This window comes from Pleurodeles waltl, chromosome 5 (genome assembly GCF_031143425.1).
Source record: "Pleurodeles waltl isolate 20211129_DDA chromosome 5, aPleWal1.hap1.20221129, whole genome shotgun sequence".
Taxonomy (NCBI): Eukaryota; Metazoa; Chordata; class Amphibia; order Caudata; family Salamandridae; genus Pleurodeles; species Pleurodeles waltl.
Genome location: NC_090444.1, coordinates 92797756 through 92817145, shown reverse-complemented (window position 1 = coordinate 92817145; position 19390 = coordinate 92797756). Strand labels below are relative to the sequence as shown.

The window sequence follows — 19390 nt, the reverse complement described above, 5'->3', positions numbered from 1 at the left end:
AGGCATTTAATGGAACTATTCACAATGGACTTAGAGTGACATTTAAGGTCCCAAATAAGTAGTTCCAGTGTAGAGTGCATTTTTCGTAAGGGAAGCACAGGCCCTTTATTACTGTTTATCAGTGATAAAGTGCATCGAGTTCTAAAGGTAGCAAATACAGGCATACAAAAACTGGGGAATCGCAACAAAAAAGGTCAATTTCTTACAATAATACATATGATGATATTGGCATGAAATATTGCCTGTGATCCACTCCGTCGCCACTATTTTTAGGTCGAGCATAGCTGCGTGCACGCGCTGCTTTTCCAATGTGTTGGTATGTATCTGGGCTTTTAACAACGCTCAATTCACTCCCATCACTCGTTCGTGGGCTTGCCCTTCAAAAATCCTTTGATCACATTGGTAAATGGTTTACGTTTGTAGCTCCTTGGGGAGGTTTTGTTACCGCCTTGGCTATCGCCCCTGTTACATGGCTAACTGCACTTTGGTGATAAGTTTGACTGTGAACGAACTTCTTTTTTCTTTTTTGTCTCTCCTTATCGCTGATGCTCATGGTGGCCGTGACGCTGTGAATCAGCTTGCTTATGTGAAACTGTTTTACTTTTGATTCTCAAGTTATGTGGGAAGAAAAGTCTGGCTTACAACGCTAATAGCTCGAACTCGAGCAAATGCGAGACCCATTGCATTACAAGTGCTTGTTTTGTATTCTATCACATGTGGTATTGAGGGTATTTTTGGACTGGCTCTGGAAATTTCATGTTTGATCCAAAGAGGTCCTAATCGTATTCTTTATGTTGGGTAGTAGTAATAATGTTTTGAGATGTGCGCTATTTAAGAAAAATGTTTACAATGTACAAAATGAACTTAATGTAACAACACAATCCTGTGGTTCATAATAAAAACAAGCATTTGCATAGCCAATAGGTCCCTTATGGGACTTTGTAAGTGTTGAACCATGCAGCACATGGGCGCATGGTTAAGTGTTTAACCGTGCAGCATAGCAGCAAGAGGGCACTGATCCCTAACCCTAAGGCTCTTTAATTTCATCTTCAACGCTTTTATGGTGTAGCAACTTTGATGCGGGCACTCTTCAGATTCACTAGAGCACAAAAGCGTTCAATTAATTTGTTAATTAAATGATTCTTTACAGTCACATCTCTCCTCCCGAACATATGCAGGCCCATGCCACGGGTGCCAGTATCACGGCTATTAATATCTATTGTTTTTGTACTGTCCGTGGGTTACACAGCTGACTGATGGTGTCCTGGGGACTGCTAACCAGTCCCAGGGCCTGAGGTCTGTGTAAAATGAGTATGCATATTAGGCTAATTATAATTGGCTATGTCAACATACCTATAAGTCCCCAGTCTGTGGTAGGGCATGTAGGTTTAGGGACCCCAGCATCTGTGGTGCACCCATGGGTGCACTGCTGAGGTGCCTGGTGTCATTTTAAAGGCAGGCCTGCCTTGTTGGCTGCTTGTAAAGTTATATGCAGATTCAACTTTGGAGTTAAAAGTACTTCCAAAGTCTTAAACTACCTTATTTTTACATATAGGTCACACCTAAGGTGTACCCTAAGGGCCCTCAGGGTTGGGTGCAGTGTAACTATAAGCAGGGACCTTATAAAATGTTTTATAAGCCCTGATGAGGAAAAATAGCCAAATTTGTTTTCCCTCATTGTAGTGAATAGGCTCCATAGGCTGAAATGTGGGAGACTTTATTTTAATTAATAAAGTCTCCAAAAGGGCTAGATATGGCATGTTTTGTCTCAAACTGATTTTTATAATAAATGCAACAACTTACCATTGTTGGATTTAATATAACTAGTTCAAGGAGAGAGTTTTAGAACTCTTCCTGAACGTTACCAGTTTCAGCTCTGTAGTTGCCCCTCTCTGAATGGCCAGCCTCTGGCAGCCCGGCTAGGCTGCCTTGATGAGGTGTGAAGTGCCTGGGTGAGATCATCTGTCTCAGCAGATGGTGAAACAGGATGGTGGAGAGCAGCCAAGCTGGCCTTCAAAGGAGGGAAGGCCATTTGGAGCAGCTCAGGATCCCTCCCATTTCCTGCAAACCCGGACAACCAGGTGCCCTCTTGATTAGATTAGGAGAGGGCAGGACAGGGGTGTGTTAAGGATTTTTAGCCACACTAGTGGGTGGGCTCAGCCAGATCTAACCTTCAAAAATTCAGGTTCTGCCATTTTGGATTTTTAAGGTATGTTGCTCCCTGGGATTTATTTTGCCACACTTCCCAGGAAGTGGTCATCCAAGACGGTAGTGGCCTGCGATTGGACATTTGTGCCCCCCCTCACTTTACACCCCAGGAGAAAGGATAACTTTGGCAGAGCTGCACCCACACCTCAGATCCCTAGAAGGAACAAGACAAAGAAGAATGACTGGCCTTCTGGACCCCTGACCTGCACCTGGGCTCTGCACTCTCAAGGACTGCACAAGCTGCACACTTGGGCTTCACCATTAAAAAGACTTTGTACCTACAGCGAGTCCCTTCTTGAAGCAGTTGAAGACAGACAAAGGAGCTGCCCAGAGTTCCCTGCATCAAGTCCTGCAAGAAGAGCAAGGTTGACCAGCGTCCAGTGACCTTTTGAGGATTCTGACCAGGTGTATTCTGGGACTTGTAGTTCCAATTCCCAAGGAGCAACTCAGAGCTTCTGGAACCTTGGATCAAGTTGTGGACACTTCAAGGACCCTATAAGGACCACTGGAAGAAGATCAGAAGTTTGTAGACATTTGGAGCAACTGTTGTAAACAGTTCCAGAAGTTGAAGAGTTGCATTGTGGGAGCTGTAGTCTCCGACCCCAAGAGGCAAACCAGAGCCTCTGAATCCTTGGCTGGTGCTGTGGATCACTTTCCTGTAGCAAGAAACACTTTTGAAAGTAAGGGTAACAGTGTTACATTACTGTTGGCCTGAACTCTGGACTTTGTCCTTGTCCAGTGTGACCTTCTTTAACCCTTTTGAGCGCTATTTCCTTCTAAACGCTAGAATTACTTTTAATCTTTAAAAAATCATATTTCCTATTCCCTACATTGGATGTTTGTCATTTTGGTGTCATTGTAAAGGTAAAAATATAATCTGTTTTTATAAATTGGTGTTGGGATTTTATTGTGTGTTGCGTTTTACTTATTTAATGTTTTTGTTGATATTAAATGCTTTACACACCTGTCTCCTATGTTAAGCCTTGTTGCTCGTTGCCAAACTACCAAGGGTTGAGCTGGGTTTAATTTGAGACCTAACTGTACCTAAGTAGGGATTAGTGGCCTAGTGCTAGGTGTAGGTACTTACCTGCCCTTACCAATAATCCACTTTCCAACAGTTATGTGTTCACATTCCTTTGGTTCCAACCTGTAAAGGCTTACAGTCAGTATTGCTGATTGTGCCTGAGAGGCCCCTACTTTGGTAAAGCTTTGAAATCATTCCTTTACAAATAGAGTTGCCACATGGCCGTTTTTCCATCGGTGTGACCAGTAGTTTAATGTCTCAGCTGGTACAAAATACGGAAAATCACCTAAAGGCACTTTTTTCATATTACCAGTCCATACTTAAAACAGTTAATATAATACATTAAAAAAATGTTACTGCTGATCAGTATAGGCTATAACACATTACACTAACACTAGAACTTGAAAGTTGAATTAATGGTTGTAAATAGGGCTGCTACCTTTTCCAGAGAAAAATACTAGAAATGCATTCACATCTTAATTCTCTGCAAAGGCCCGGACGTGGTATTTAGATACAACATTATATAAAGTTGCCTACTTTCATTTTTGTTTTCACGTATGTTTAGCATGGACTTTCTGTCTTTGTTTACTTTAGTTATCAGCCAGGCATCTGTAAAGCAACTTTAGAACAGATTTAAAGTGTTTTTTTTTCTTTTTCTTGAAAACTTTCTTTGTGTGGTTTAACGATGGTCATAACACCAAATGGTTAGGAAATATTCAAAATATATTAATTGAAAATGGCTATTTTGCGAGTTTTCTTTGTGCATAAAAATATAGGCGCATCATTAAACAGGAAACTATGTACATTTTGTCAGTTTTTATCGCACAATTTTGGCAGTTTTTGCCACTTTGCTTAACCTCACCAACCAGCTAGCACTTTCATAGCTGCCAAGTATCCCAGGTCCATGCATGATGTGTTGCTCCAGCACATGTTTCTTTCTTTAAATTCTGGGACTTGCAGTCCTGCTAGATCAATTCTAAAATAGGACTACAACTTCCAGAATTCAAAGGGAAAAAACTGGACTGGAGCAGCACATCGTGCAAGGACAGGGGTAACTTGCATATATGCCAATAGACCCAATTCAGGTGGGAGACTCTACATGGCTTAATTGGACTGTATCATCTGAAATTGCCTAGTCTACTTCAGTAGAAGGCAACAGGGAAAATAGGTTCTTAAGATTATTTTTTAGAATCTCGCTCTTTTCTCTTTTAAAATGTTGGCATGTATGAGCTTGGCAGTTAGGTTCTTGGCTCTCCACATCTGGTTTGCTAATTAACCTACCCAGAATGAAAAAATCTAGAAGTGTGTTGTGGCAGTAGATCTTTCGATTCCTGGCTAGTTATTAATAGGGTTGCCAACTTTAACAAAGAAAAATACCAGCCATCTGTTTACATTTTAAGATTTTGCAAAGCCCTGTATATGAAATAGCTGGTAATTAATTTTAACCTGCTCTTTCTGACATTATTTTAATTATCAATCAAATCATTCGGGCAGCTATAGAATACATTTTAAAGCTTTTTCTTCGAACATTATCTTTTCAAATTATGTACTGTTAAAGTGGAAAAAATACCGGATTAATGAATCTTCTCATTTTCGTACTGGCAGGGGCCCAAAAATGACGCTTGTGCCGGTATAAAACTGGCCAGCTGGCAACCCTAGTTTATGAAAGATCCTATCGCTTCAAACATCCAGGATACCTGTTTTTTTTTTTCTTGTTTTTTTTTTGTAGGAAGTGACGGAAAAACGAAAGATTTTCTATTTTCACAAGCCACTGCGACACCTGTTTCTCTATTCCATTTTTAGGTCTCAAATGCCATAAATAATGATCAAAACTGTTTGGCAAAGCTAGTATGTTCCAAAGATGAGACACACTGTTTTTGCCAGTGCTTGTTTTTTTGTTTTAAAAGTAAAGGTGACTGCGGAGACAAGTTGAATGCAAATCGGAGGCACTCCATGCGGCCATGTTTGAGACCTCAGACACCCAGGCCCTTCTAAAAGGATTGAACTTGATGACCTTAACATGGCTGCTGTGCCTAGACGATGATACCCACCAGCACTTTCATGTTTGTTTTAGGTACGGGGAGGGATAGGGCGGCCATTTTTGTAGGGGGCAATAAGCAGGCTGGATGAGATGCCCAAGATGTGTTCAGTGCCCTACTGCAAGAGCAGATATAGCATCAACCACAAGGAGGTAACCTTCCATAGATAACAGTTGGAGACCAACCTTCCTTATTTCAGAAGTGCCCTTTTGAAAGTAAATGCCTCAGGGTCCAGCAGTCTAGAGTGAACCTCATAAATAGGAAACCTCTCTAAATGATCCATTTATAATGCATCACTCCACTTACATTTCTTGCAAAATAACTTTTGCAAGCCTGTCTTTTTCGTAAAAGCCTTCACTTTCAAATTGAAAATGGCAGTTCTTCACGCGTTTACATATTGTTTCTTTCTTGTCTGTCTGCATCTCATTTTGTTTTACAGCTGGAAAAATCGAAACCAGACGGCTGGAGCAGCGTGATGTAGTGTGATGGCCACCAAAATAGTTCACGGCTGGGATTAAAGGCAAAATTGAAAGCAGACTAGAGGAGGGGCCATCACATGCTGTGAGAGGAGGAAGCATGGCGTAGTGTCTGGCCAACAAAAATGTTCTCTTAGTGAAATCGCCTGGGAGGGAACTATGCCCAAAGAGGGGAGGGACATTTAGACAAATGCTCCAATAAAAAGGAAGCATTTAAGACGAGCACAACAAAGAAGGAACAGTAATAGTGGGCCCATTGATTGAATACAGCATGTCTTGAGGGCAGCAAATGCGCTCTGCCTAGGCTCAACCTAAAAATGTACAGTCGAGAAACGTTTGAACACATCTCATATTTTCCATGGTTGCACGGCAGTTCAAAAAACTCTCTAGCTGCTTAATCTACATTAGCTAAGCTCCAAACACATTTTGATGGCTTTTGCCCTATTGCTAATTTTGTATTATAAGAACAAGGAATGTTGATCTCCTGCTCTTGAGTAAAGGGCGTTCTTGACATTGAAGGTTTAGATGTATTAAACTCTTTGTTCTTTAAAAGGAGCAACCACAAATCTTCCCTTTTATAGCCATGCCAGTATAAACAGTTACAAAGTAAAATTGCATTAAAGTACGTACATCAGTTTTATATGCCACCCATGCCTCTGGAGGGCATGAGGACTCTTCCAACTAGTCAGGAACCTGGAGAGTTCTCTTTTTGGGGGGCAGTGCTTGTCACTGCTTGCCTTCCTCACCCTGAGAGGCGATAGCAGAAAGGGTTGTACTTGCAAAGTTTACTGAGCTACAGTAAGGAGACGCTGTGACAGAGTGACCTCGGCAACCATGTTGAGACCCAATAACCCCTGCCGGTTGGATATGGTCTCTCTGTTTTCACTTTTATTTGATTCTTTCCAGCATCATTACCAAAGGGTCGTGTTCGCTTTACAACCTTAGTATGCGAGACAGATGTACCACGAGTGTATAGCAGTCACACTTCAGCAGTATATGATCAATGTCCTATGCTGAATTGTGGTTTATGTGCTAGTCCCTGCATCTTTATTATGTATCCAGAAACCTGTTAGTCCACCCTGCACGCCCACCCTCTGTAATCACAGCGTAGCCTTCACTATTCTACTCCTTTGCTTTCTGCACTAATATGCTGTCTGCCGGGTCCTTCGGGCACAAGATACCCAATGCAATCTCACAGGAGACTGGATTAACTGCAAATTAGGAAATCTATTTAAAACCTCTGTGAATGTGTCAATGAAGATCCTAGATCATAGGCTCTTGCAGGCAGATCGTCTTCAGCGAGTCCAAGACAGTTTATGCTTACTTTTTTTCACTATTTTCTACTTTTCATGCCACTGTTTTCTTGCTTCGGTTTTTTTTGCGTACCTGTTGGTAATTCTCCAGTTCTGTGGTAGGCATTTAACCAGTGTGGGCAAGTTTGAAGTTTCAGATATATAACATTTTCACCGCAAATCCTTCTGTTTTTGTGTGCGGATATTTTTCAAATTGTATAAGGTTTATGCATTTGAATTAACTTTGCTTCGACTCTCTCCAGCGGAGAGATCTAGTGTCATTCGGCTAAAACAAGGTTTAGGAAAGCGGTTTGCAGACTATGATCCAGTTACACCGCTCATCGGGCACAGGATTCCTCAGAAGCTGTAGTCGCCTTAGATCCCATCACTAAGCTTATCCTTCTTTAAGGAAGCTCTAAGTATTTCAAGATCTGCACTTAAGGTTTCATCACACTATTTCTGAGATCTTTAACTTTCAGATGTATCTGAGAGTAACATCAATGTTATATTTTCAGTTTTGGTTGGAAATGCACATTTCTTCATGCGCATCCAGAACGCGTTCCTTTATTGAGGAGCCCTTCCGTGTCTTTCGTTGGAATACAATTGTCTCCTTTTGCATTAGTTGCCAAGTATGCTTCTTCCCTTCGTTTTTACCTGGACCTTGACTGGAGGCCCCGTCCACACAGCAGCAAGTGTTGCCCAGTGGCTGAACTGTTGGCTTTGCACCAGGCACCTGTGCTTGTTACAACTTAGTTGACTCATTTGTACAGTTCTTGGCAAATCATATTGAAATTACGTTTTTATTCCTGTGCCTCAGTTCCCTTATCTGGTGAAACTAGAAACTCTTATCCCAAGGCAAAAATAGGATTTAGTGCAGTAAGACGTCCTCTCAGTTTGCAAGCATTTTGTACTCTTTTGTCCGATTTTCAGTGTCAGGAAGGAGAGAATTTGTGCTGTGGTGCCCTTGTGCTTTAAGACCTCCGGGTGTTTTACTTCTTCTATTCGGTATAAATATATTTTTAAAAAATACGCCTGTAACCAGTTTACGATTTGCCCATGGTATTTATAAGACCTATATATTGACTTAAAAATGGGGGTGCACTTTAGGTATACACGTAGGTTTTTAGGATAACACCATGTATGTAGCTCTACAGTAGATACATATATCGTGGGTATCTTTAAAAGAAATATCACGCCTGGATCCCGCTGGCCCATCCTAGTCATGAGACTCATGACGGATGCTGCTGAGAGGTCTTTTTCAAGGGAGACCTCCTTGCATTGCAAGTTTGAGGAGTTTGGGAAGCAGCGTTTCACTGCCCGCCGGCCGGTTTGGTTGCCAATAGCGCTGCGGTGTCAGGTTTTGGCTCCTCTGTTCCTACAAACCCAGCATGGCCTTGTCACGAGCCAAAAGGATTTTGAACTTTACGTCCCGGGTTGACACGTTGGAGGTTTGCAGGCCGCGCCAGCTCCGGCTCACCTCCGTGCTTTGGTGTAGAGGAGTGGGAAACCATTTGTTTGTAATGAGTAACGCGAGATGTTTTTAATTTTACGCATTTCCTTTTAATGTCGCTTTCTGGGCACTGAGAGTGTTTGTTTTAAGTCTAACTAGAAATTGGAGAGATGAGAAAGGAAAGTAATGTTTTATTGTGCCACGCGCTATGAACTGTTTGAATTGAACAACAGTTTTTGTTTTTCAGACGTGTGAACTCGAATAATGGCTACTAGCACCCTGACATATTTTTAATTATTTTTTTGCCTTTTGATGAAACCAAATACAATTACAGAAAGAATAAAAGTAGCAATGATTATTCAAAATCAGAAATTTACACATAAATGAAATTAAAGATATATTCTTGGTGATGCCGGCATGCTATGCGACTTACTTTCACTCATGAAGCTTACATTTATTAATCCAGAAGGTGGACTATGTATTTCTCTTTGAGAGCTGGGCAGCCAGAGGGACTGCCGTATTCCGGGGCCTTTCCCTCTGGTCTGGACACACTCGTGAAGTTTTCTAAGACTCTTTGACCATGTCCTTTTATCCTAAACAAATCACAGTCCGTGGCTTCTCTCCCGCCCTTGTTTTCTAGTTAGGTTTTGTTATTGGCTGGCCTGCCAGTCGATCTGGAGTCGAATATGGCTCCGTTCGATGTAGGAACCTTCCCACTCTGGTGGTGCCTGGCTGCCCTTCCCAGGGATTTGCTAGGTCTGGCATTTGGTTTCTGCAGATTATCGTTTTACTTTCCAAAAAATCATGCATAATAAATGTGCATAGTCGGGCATTTGGTCAATGAGCTTCATTCCTTGGTCTTTAAAGTTCATTTTGCTTCCACAGCATCCTATATGGGGCAGTGAGTCAGCCCACTTCACCCATTGGTTCCCTTCACCTGGCTGCACAAAGCCTGTGCGCACTGTTCACATCTGCCTAAAATACTCCCTTTCTCTTCAGTGGCAAATCTGCTTCGAATTTTGTTTCATTTAATTTGATTATAATATTAACTTTAAATAACAATGTGTTGCGTGCCCTCTAAGATAGTGATTTTGTTTTTCGCCTTTTTATTAAATTGCTGTTATAAAGTGTTTCATTTTCAGTTTCCTGCAGTTAGGGTGCTTGAGTCAGTTGAGTTTTATTCTTCTCTCTATCACCAGGGATAATAAAACGCATGTCACAGCTGAAAGGTTTATCTAATAAAAATAATTAGTAAAATGGCTACATAACTGAATGTTTTTAATTTTAAATCTGTTTTTTTTTTCATCTTACTCTGTGGTATTTGCTTGCAATGGAAAAAAAAAGAAAACTATCTGCGGATCCAGGCCCCAATTAAAAAAAAAAAAAAAAAAAAAAATACACCCTTACTCACACATCCATAAAGCCACTCACAAACGCACACACAGACCCACACAACTACGCGTACAGCCACTAACACAACCACTCAGACCTATAAATCCACTACCACACTTTGTTACAGCCGCTAACACATCCACTCACACAGCCTCACACACCTGCACAACCACTCATACACCCACTCACACACTAGTACACCCACTCAGACCAACACAACCACTCGTACACCTACTCACGCACTCACAGACCCACAAGACCACTACCACACCCAGTCACAAACCCACACAGCCACTCACAAACAGCCACAGCCACTCACACACACGCAAAACCACTTGCAGACCCACACACAGACCGAGACAACCACTCGCACGCTTACACACCCACTCATACACCCTTTCATAGTCCACAAAACCACTAGCACACCCACTCATGCAATCAGACACCCACTTACCCACAAAGCCACACACACCCATACAGCCACTCACTCACCCACTCGGACCCACTGCATGAGGTTGGCTGCAGGTAGGAGGCTGGCCGAAGGCCATGCCCTGCTGCCGACCCCCTACTGCACACTGCTGAAGGCCATGCCCGGTGGCAGTTGGATTAAAGCATGGTAAGTAAATATTACTTTAAGAAAGCCCTAGAAAATAGGAAATAGAATTTAAAGAAAAAACCTTAGAAATTCTCGAAAAAAAAATCAAAGGTTACAGGGTGTTATTGTTAGGTTATGACCTAACTGTAACGTCGCTGTAACCTTTGTTTTTTGTGTTTTTTTTGTAGAATTGTAAGTTTTTTTTTTTTCTTTTTTTTTTCCCCCATTCTATATCCTAACTATAATGTCCCTGTGACCTTTATTTTTTCAGTGAAAAAAAAAAAAAAGATATATATGTTCCAGGGACGTTATAGTTTGGTTCAAATTTTACACACAAAAGCTTAGAAATTTAGCAGTCATAGCTATACTTATCTCAACTTATAGATACCTCTTGCCATAAGGTAACTTGCGCCTCTGCTATACACTGTACTTTTATTGCAAATGTTGCAGTGATTTGTGTGTGTATATATATGTGTGTGTATGTATTTATTACCTATTGGCGACAGACAATAGGTAGTTATGTTTAGAACAAACTTTTTCCATTGACAGAGCGTTTTTTTGTTTGGCCAACAACGTTTGTCGAATCATCGCGAATGTTTCAAAACTAGTTTGCCACTCTTTGTGGTGCTCCAAGTGGGGGCCAAGAAAAAGGGGGCCTTTCCCCCCACATTCTACTTGGGTGCGATTTTAAACTTTTTAGATACGACTACAACCCGAACCGCGGAACAGATTTACAGCAAACTTGACAGAAAGGTAGATCTTTGTCCTTAGCGTTGAGCCTGTGAGTGCATGTGCTAGCGCATGTACCTCACTTCCGAGACTGTTGTATACAGTAAAGGGCTTGGAGCCCCCCTGTCGCTCAACATTTGTTGGCTTGCGCAGCACTTTTTCTTCACAGCCTTGTAATTCGTCTACTTCAGGTCTGGCATCATTCCCGTTTCTCTCTGTGACGCAGGGACCAAGCACTGATTGATTTAACTTAATCAGAGCCCGTCTGCTGCTCCTGACGTGATCAAGGTACTATTTTGTTCTTTTTAACTTCTAGTGCCCTGCAAACAGAAGGCTTGTGACTGGCAAAAACATACCCAGCAGGACAAACAAAATTGCAAAGCTTTCGTTTTTTATAGCTGACATTCTTTTATATTGCCAAGTCGTCTTTTCTCACATTTCACCCATTTTTCTTTTTGTTTTTGCTCATAGACCTCTTATCAAAAGATTATCTGGTTCGAAATATTGCAATGGAACATTGTTTCTTTATGATGTGTAATTTATGAAATTATGTTAACACATAATTGCGCAGCACACCCCAATCCTCTCCAGTCCGCCCCACCACAGCCTACCCCAATCCACCCCACTCTATCCCACACCATTCCACCCACTCCAATCCAAACCACTCACCCTAATCCAGTCCAACCCATCCTACTCCTCTCAACCCACTCCAGTCTATTCTGCTCCACTCTAATCCAAAACAATCTGCACTGATGGCAAAACATTGTGCCCCATTCCAATCAAATACAATATGCACCACTCCAATCCAAAACAGTATGCCCCACTCCCATCTACTGCACTCCAAACTGCCCACTCTAATCCAAAACAGTCTGTCCCACTCCAATCTTCCCCACTCCAAATCCAAAACAATCTGCCCCACTCTGATATGCCCCACTGCAATTAAAATAAAATCTGCCCCACTCCAATTCAAAACAATATACCCCACTTCAGGCCACCTCACTACAATCTGCCCCACTTTAATCCAAAGCAATCTGCTCCACTCCCATCCAAAACAATCTGTCCCACTCCAATAGGCCCCACTTTGCTCCAAAATAATCTGGCTCACTCTAATCCGCCCCACTCGCCTCGATCCTGGGGAAAATTAAGGCCCTGAAAGACTGGCTGCAACATGACAGAAAAGTTGCGGCTGCCGTTTTCTTTCTTACATCAGTCTGGGGGTGGTGAAACTAAAGTGGAGAAACATGGAACGGGATTTAGGATACAGATATCCTGACATCCCATCACCAGACTGCCAACTCTCACAGTGGTTGCATTAATGTGCCATAATTAGATATTACTTTTTGGTTTAAAAAAAAAAAAAAAAACACAGAAATTTACTGAAAAAAACTGAGGTTACAGGGATGTTCTAGTTAGGTTGACGTTTTACCCCTACAAAACCATAGAAATTCAGCAATTAAAGTGATACTTTTAGTTCTACTTATGTGAAGAAACTATAACTCATGCTGAAAAGTAATTTTAGGCAACGAATTACAGTTTCTTAACATAAGTATAACTAGTATGGGTAAAACACCAACAAAACTATTGCATCCCTGTAAGCTTTGTTTTTGTCAGTGACTATATATACAAGGGCATAGGGCCTTTTAGCGATTCATGTAATCCTTGCCAGCAGACTGTAATGCTATGGGACACAGTTATTTGGTTTAGCAACAGTATACAACAAGCATTTGCACTGCAATAGGTCTTGCATTTTCTTGAGTCAGCGCTATTGCCATTGTAAATTCATAACTGGACTTTCCTTGCCACATAAATTGGTCAACCCTGCCTCATCATTTGGTCTTTTCCTGCCACATAATTCCAGTGGCCCAGCATTTAACTAAAGCACTTCCATGTTCCTTCTTCCTCTATCTTAAAACATATACAATTATCATATAAACCTTTATCAGAAATATACTTTGAGCATTAAACTGTAATGCTCAAAACACCATAGCAAAAATATCATTTGGAACGGTTTGGAGGGTGAAAGGAAAGAGGGAGTCAGGAGTAAAGATGGAGAGGACGATCGGCATAGTAACCGTGTCATGGGCCCTACAGTAAGAAAGGAAAATGGTTGACTGCAATTTGGGTAGGAAAATACAGCAGTAATTAGAGCTCAGTGAGGCCATAGGTCTCTGGGCCCCAGTGCCACTGCACCTGTTGCTCCATTGATAACTAGGCCTCAGAGAAAACGGAAGGGGCAGAAAAAGCCAAGCGAAAGGAATTCAAACAGACAAAAGGTAGAAAGAGAAGGGGTTGCAAAGAAATAAAAGAAAGAAGGGAAAGAAAGAACGAGAAAATTAAAACGCAACTAAGAGAAGAAATTGAGCAAACATGAGACAAAAGAAAAAAGAGAAGGAAGCTAGCGTATGAAAGATAAAAAATAATGAAGTGTGAAAAGAAAGAAAAATGAACATTAGAGAAAAAAGAGAGATGGTGAGAGAAACAAGCAGCAAAAGAACCACGGCATGTATGAAATGACACATTTCCCACAGACCGAAATGGGAAAACCACTTTGACAGATAAAGATAAGAAAAACACCAGAGAAAGGAAGGAACAAAGATCTAAAAAAAAAAAAAAAAGTGAAAGGACGCATACTGAGTCAAAGGACAGAGCAGTTACAAAAGACAAAGAAAGAATGAAGGGAAGATTAAAAAAAAAAATCGTGAAAGAATAAATTCCTGATGAAGAAAATAGAGAGGAGTGAAACAAGGAAAAAAATAACCACGTTTTTGCAAGTTTGAAAGAGGAGGTAGGAAGAGGGAAATATAAAGAAAAGGGAGAGGAGTAGAAATAGTTGAAATACAGAAAAACTGTTAACGTTTGGATTTTAAGAGCTGGAAAGAGAAAAGTGGTTGAGAAAGAAAATATTGAGAGTAAAGGAAAGAACGGAGTAAGATAGGTGAAACAGACTCTCACAAATAAAGATGGCAGCAAAGAATCGATTTAATTGGCTCCCCCAAGACCTCAAGCATAAGTTGGAGTTTGGAACAGCAGCGGGCACTGCAGAAGAGCAGGCGGTGCTTTAACAGCATTGTATGTTAACCACAATACAGCAATAGATCAAGATTGGGGGTATAGTCGGAGCGGTGTCCCTGCCTAGTGCTAGAATAACAGAAAGGCAGTGGGTGAGAAATGAGAAATGGAGCGCTGTGTAATTCTTGATATTGAAATAAAGAGGTGCTGCAGGTTAGGGTGGAGGTGCACTGGCAGAGCTGTATGAGGGCTCGAGTACTGGAACAGTAACGGGCACACAAGGTCAGAAGTGAGGTAAGTTAATGGAGCTATGTGTGGACCCTATTATTGGTGTGCTAGTGTTGCTGAGTGTTAGCCTGAAGGTGCCCTGATGAAACTGTGAGTAGGGCCCAGTATGGGAGTGGCATTGCCTCTGAACCACAGAAGCGAGGAGTCCTGAAGGGCGTGTGTGTGAGCTTTAATACTGAGACGAAATGTGCACTGAATGTTAGAATTGATGGATTCTGGCGGAGCTGTGGATGGTTCCCATCAACAGTGGCATTGGATGGTAGACTTGAGGTGCACTGGCTAAGCTGTGTTGTGCTCTTTTGGGTCTAGTATTGGCTTGGCACTGGGACTGAATATTAGAATTGAGCTGCTGTAATGGAGCTGTATGCCAGAGGGTCCCAGTATAGGAAAGGAAGTGACCTCGCCAGGGTAAAACTAAGGTGCACTGATGGAGCTGCACCCAAGGTCCTAGTACTGGAACAGAAGAGTGTACTGACTGTAAGAACTGGAGTTCTCTGGCAGACAGCGTGTGTGGGAGTTCTGGCGCGGCTGAGGGCTTGGAGTGTGTGAACTGAGGTGCACTGATGGAGCTGCGCCCGAGGTCCCAGTACTGGTACAGCAGAGTATACTGACTAAGAACTGAGGTTCTCTGGCAGACAGCGTGTGTGGGGTTCCTGGCACTGGCACTGCTGAGGGCTTGGAGTTTATGGACAGCGGTGCACTAATGGAGCTGTGCCTGTGGTGCCAATACTGGAGCAGCAGAGTGTACTGACTACAAGAACTGTGGAGCTCTTGCAGACAGCATGTGTGGGGTTTCTGGCACGGCTGAGGGCTTGGAGTGTGTGAACTGCCATGCACTGATGGAGCTGTGCCCGAGGTCCCAGTAGTGGAGAAGCATAGTGTACTGACTGCAAGAACGGAGGAGTTCTGGCAGACAGTGTGTGTGTGTGGGGTTCCTGGCACAGCTGAGGACTTTGAGTGTGTTAACTAAGGTGCACTGATGAAGCTGCGAGTGAGATCCCAGCATGGCGCAAAAGTAGGCACGGAGTCTAAGGATTGCAGAGCCCTGGTAGAGCTGGGTGCCTAGGCTATGAGCATTTGCAAGCGATCCTCGCCCCTTGCTCTCAGGACACAGGCAGGCTCACTTGGTAAAGACAATCCAAGCCAAGGAAGGGCGGGAGCCAGGCAGCTGAGAGGGTGCAGAGAGCCCATAAACACCAAATGCGACCAAGATAACAGCCTGATTTAAAGCCTTGTTTACAGCTATGCTCAGAGGAAGAACGCTCTGCAAATGCAAAGGGAAGCTTCCCTGGACAGGAGCAGGAAACACAAAAGTCACCTACCGACCAGATAAACAGGAAAAAGCATAATTATACAGTAGCTGGTCCCTGCTCTCACACAGAAGGAGGGACAAAGAGGCATGACTGACCACTAGCAAGCAAGGATTTTTAAATGACACAAACTAACAAATGAAATAGAGATGTAGAATACTTAAAAGTATGCAGGAGGTTGTACGCTTACGATCGACCTAAGAAGGGGCAGCATGTGGTTATTCAGTACACTCCCAAGTTGCCATTGGAGGAAGGGTTGGTAGAAAGACCAGGCTCCCACCTTTGAATATAGATTGCTTTTGTATTTTAGCCAGCAAGGAATGACTGTCAGGCTGGTATGTTAGCTTGCAAGAGTTGCAAAGTTGTATTTATATTTTAATTTATTTTTTGCTTAGGGCTGTCCATATCATCATTTTACCAATGTCAGATCTGGTTTCAATCGGTGCCAGCACATACTTTTAATGTACTTGTCTCTGTTTGTCTTCTGAGACAGGGAAGCTGGGTGGGGGCTGCTGTGATTTTTCCATTTCTGGATGCCACTGACCTATGAACTCATCCATGTGCGCCAGTTACCAGTCTTGTTCTTTTGTAATTGGCGCTGCTCAGTCCTTTCAAAACTGGGGACCTAGTGTACATGCATATCTAGTGCATCACTGTTTATTTGCATTTCATTTATTTAATCATGATGCAAGTTTATTCAGGCGCTTCAGGGTCTGTGTAAACGAAAGACACTCTTTTCAGACTAATCTGGTGCTCTTGGCTGGCCTGTAATGTCCACAGCCAATTGAGATCATAGAATGTACAGGACATTCTAAACACAAATAGAGTTCAAGAAGCATAACACATCCAACCTTCCATATTCATAGTCCATAGTCCAGAGTAAGTATTGCGACAAGAGAAAAGGTAAGCTTGGATAACAGAGAAAACCAAAGAACAATACCTGAACCAAATTATATTAGAAAGAGGAATTTAAAGATTTGACATATCGTGTCAGAAGCCTGGTGGTCTGCAACCCTGCCTTGACTCCTCAGACCTGTATCCTCAACACATCCCCTGTGAGTATCGCACACAATTCCAGCAGACGAATCTCTACCGCCAACTTCCGTACTCTCTCCTGCCCGATGAGGCGGTTATCCATCAACAGGAAACTGCTGCACCTTTTATTACTCTCCTCTCAACAGCCCCCTCCCTCCTTGTAAAGTGCTATCCAACTATATTTTTGTTCCTTCTCGCATCATTTCCAAAATCACATACAAATGGTGGATTTTGTTTCTTTATGTGGTCCCTGGAATTTAGTCAGGCCACCTATGTGACCAAATTTGACTTCACCCAATCACCAGTTTTCAACTTATCCTCCAAATTCATCTTTATAGTCTCCTTAATATTTCCACAGGATACCATCTCTTTAATCTGTGCAGGAACAGTTGTAGTGCCTGGTTTCCTGCCGCTCATCAGCGCAAACTGTGATTCTTTGGTAAGGCTGTTCAAGATAAGCCCATACTATTTCTGCCACGATCTTCTCCATGTCTTGGGCACTTGTACTTGCCATTTAAGTGGCTCCCTTAACCATTCTGTTGGCATGTTCAACAATACCACTGGCTTTGGGATTATGGAGTGCGGTGTTGTGATGTTAAATACCACATGACAAAAGTTTTGCATTCCAGCAACAGTAACTTGTGTATCCTTGTTTTATGGTATTTAGTGTTGCTGTGGTGTTAGTCTTTATAAATCGCACCACCAGCCATTTCAAGTGAATATCAACTGAAGCTAGGGCAAATATGTTATTTCTGAACCTACTCCATGGCAATCCATCAGAAATTGACGAAACAACTCCCTTGTCAATGCCAGGTTCGTGCACTTAATTCCATATGTATTGCAGGAACTAAAGCTACCTATTAAAGGATTTGGGGTGACAGGTTGGCTGGTGCATGACGATTCGGTAAAAGGAAGGCAATAAAATTAACTGTGCCTGGTTCACCCAATATTCCCGCGCAGGTGTTGCTCAGGTCTACTTACACTCTTATCTTAGCATCTGGTAATCCGCTGTGGATGCCAACCATTCTGGTTCCTGTATTTCATCATTTACCCACACTTAACACAATTGATCTACTTCTGCTTTGAACTGGTCTTTGACTTTTGGCACCATATGCCCCTCTGGCCTCACCAGAATGGACATTCCTAACCCCATAAAGATTTACCTTAATACAGTAATCTTTAAACTTAATCTTTTCTTCATTGATTCCCAAAATGCCTAAAGATTCTGCTCCTTAATAACCACGTGTGGTCTTGATAATTGTAGCGCTTTACTCCATTCTTCCATTTACTCCTGTACTCATCAGCTGATACACAGCAAGATGCAGCTTTATCTACTGGCTCCTTTGTGCCACCTTTTCGATGTTCACAGTGCACAAGGTTCAGTAACCTCACTTCCGCATACTTGCAGGACCTCCCTTTATTTACTTCGCTGTTTTTGCTCTCTCAGTTCTCAAGTGCCCCATACCATTAGCCTCAGGTCTGAGTAAAATGCGTTTTGAGTCAGGGTGGGATTTCTCTTTTACACCAGTTGCTGCTGTGTGTTGTTTATTCGATGCAATTACAGTTAGCTACTGTGTTCAAGTATTAGAGGCACATCCGTGGACTTGCATCCTTATAACAGTGCTTTACATCTTGGCAGTTCTCATAGGGTTGCCACTCAGCTGGTTTTCACCGGTCTGGCCACTGCTGTTCCATGGCGGTCAGTAACAAAGGTATCACTCCTAGATATCAATCCTCGCATGTTCCTTGCAACTGAGGAAAAGTACTTTTCCTGTGCAGTATTCACCTTTCACCTTAGTTGGTCTATCACTTACCCCAGGAAGTATATAGTATACTCCTAGTTTATAATTCTTCATTTGGATCCCTCTTAAGGTTCTGGCATGTTCCAGAAAACGCATAAACCCTCCCTATCCAGGCAATTCAGTGACTGCTGACTTTCAATACCATCCATTCCTCTTGGACCACCACTGACTTTCCCTTGAAATGGCATGAAGCATGATGGGCGCGAGGTACTTGTCCTGCTCCTAAATGTCTCTAAACACTACCATACTGAATATCAGTGTCTGCAATTGCAGCGATAAATACACACAATAAAAGTACTCCATGCCAGTGTTAAACAGATAATGAACACATTCAATGAAAGCAGATCTCGTCGTCAAGGCTGCACCAGTTGAATAGTTAATTAGCATATTTAACAGTGTTGGTAGTAAGCTGTCCCTTGATTAATAAGTGTCTAAGCGAGTACGTTTAATGAAGAAACACTTCTGCTGCAGTGCACCTTGACCACCGCATTCCAGCTGCCTCTTGCTCGGTCTCTCTCCCAAGCCCCATGGCCCCCTTCAAACATTAGGACCTAGTAGTCCGATGGTCAGGGGATGTAACAAAGCCGCACACTGATGAACGTGGGGGTTTAGCTCCTCACAGCCCCGGATGCAGGACTCGCGCCAGTCAGCTGATGCTGGAGACACGTGCTTGTGACGTGCCTGTCTTGGAAGATCACGTGACCCCCGTGTCAGAGAGCGAGCTTTACGTGCTGCGTCTTG

The 19390-nt window shown here is 42.5% G+C and overlaps 1 protein-coding gene across 1 annotated transcript in view; it reads left to right on the top strand.

Annotated features, from left to right (window-relative positions):
* SELENOI (selenoprotein I) overlaps nucleotides 1–19390 on the top strand; it is a 219090-nt gene that overhangs the window by 76090 nt on the left and 123610 nt on the right. The window lies entirely within an intron of this gene.